The following is a 1,682-nucleotide window of genomic DNA, read 5'->3' on the forward strand; positions in this document are numbered from 1 at the left end:
AAAAGAGATTAAGGCAATGAATTTTCACAAATTGGACATATTTGTATAACCAGCAACTAGTCAACAAACAATATTACCAGCAACCAGAAGTACCTATTTCAGCTCCTTCCATTTATTTGTTGGAACACCCCCTGGCCCAGAGGGAAAACACCATCCTAGGGTTTTTTATTGTTGTTCTAACTACTTATACATGACAGTAGAACATATTTTGACACATCAGACATAAATAGAGTATAACTTCTCATTCTGGTTGTATATGATAGAATTACACAGGTCATGTAATCATATATGCACAAAGAATAATAATGTCTGATTCCTTCTACCATCTTCCTATCCCTATACCACCTCCCCTCCCTTCACTAACCCTCTGTCTAACCCAAAGTACCTCTATTCTTTCCTAGCCACCCCCTTATTGTGAATTAGCATCCACAGATCAGAGAAAACATTTGGCCTTTGGTTCTTTAGGATTGGCTTATTTCACTTAACATGATATTCTCCCATTCCACCCATTTACCAGCAAATGCCATAATCCCTTTAATAATTAATCCCATAATCTTCTTTAAGGCTGAGTAATATTCCTTTGTGCATATATATAACACAATTTCTTTATACATTCATCTGTTGAAGGACACCTAGGTTGGATCCATAGTCTAGCAATTGTGATTTGAGCTACTATACACATTGATGTGGCTGTGTCATTGTAGTATGCTGATTTTAAGTCCTTTGGGTATAAATATAGGAGTGGGATAACTCAGTCAAATGGTGGTTCCATTCCAAGTTTTCTGAAGAATCTCCATACTGCTTTTCATAGTGGTGTCACCAATTTGCAGTCCCACCAGCAATGTATGAGTGTACATTTTCCCCACATTTCACCAACATTTATTGTTGCTTGTATTCTTGATAATTGCCATTCTGACTGGAATCTCAGTGTAGTTTTGATTTGCATTCTCTAATTGCTAGAGATGTTGGAACATTTTTTCATATGTTTGTTGATGGATTGTGTTTCTTCTGTGAAGTGCCTGTTCTGTTCCTTTTCCCATTTATGGATTAGGTTATTTGGGTTTTTTGGTGTTAAATTTTTGAGTTCTTTATATATCCTTGTGATTAATGTTCTATCTGAGATGAGTGTGATAAAGATTTTCTCCCATTCTGTAGGCTCTCTCTTCACATGATTGTTAGTTTCCTTTGCAGTGAAGAGGCTATTTAGTTTGATTCCATTCTATTTATTAACTCTTTATTCTACTTCTTGTGCTTTAGGAGTCTTGTTAAGGAAATCAGATCCTAGGCCAACATGATGAAAATTTGGGCCTACTTTTTCTTCTATTAGGCGCAGGGTCTCTATTCTAATGCCTAAGTCCTTAATCCACTTTGAATTTAAATTTGTGCAGGGTGAGAGATAGGGGTTTAATTTCATTTTGCTACATAGGAATTTCTAGTTTTCCCAGCACCATTTGGTGAAGAGGCTATCTTTTCTACAATGTATGTTTTTGGTAACTTTGCCTAGTATGAGAAAACTGGATTTGTGTAGATTTGCCTCTGTGTATTCTGTTCTGTACCATTGGTCTATGTATCTGTTTTGGTACCAGTACCATGCTGTTTTTGTTACTATTGCTCTCTGATATAATTTAAGGTCTAGTATTGTGATGCCTCCTGCTTCACTTTTTTTTTTTTTTGCTAAGGAT

Source organism: Marmota marmota, unplaced genomic scaffold (genome assembly GCF_001458135.2).
Source record: "Marmota marmota marmota unplaced genomic scaffold, marMar, whole genome shotgun sequence".
In the NCBI taxonomy this organism is placed as follows: domain Eukaryota; kingdom Metazoa; phylum Chordata; class Mammalia; order Rodentia; family Sciuridae; genus Marmota; species Marmota marmota.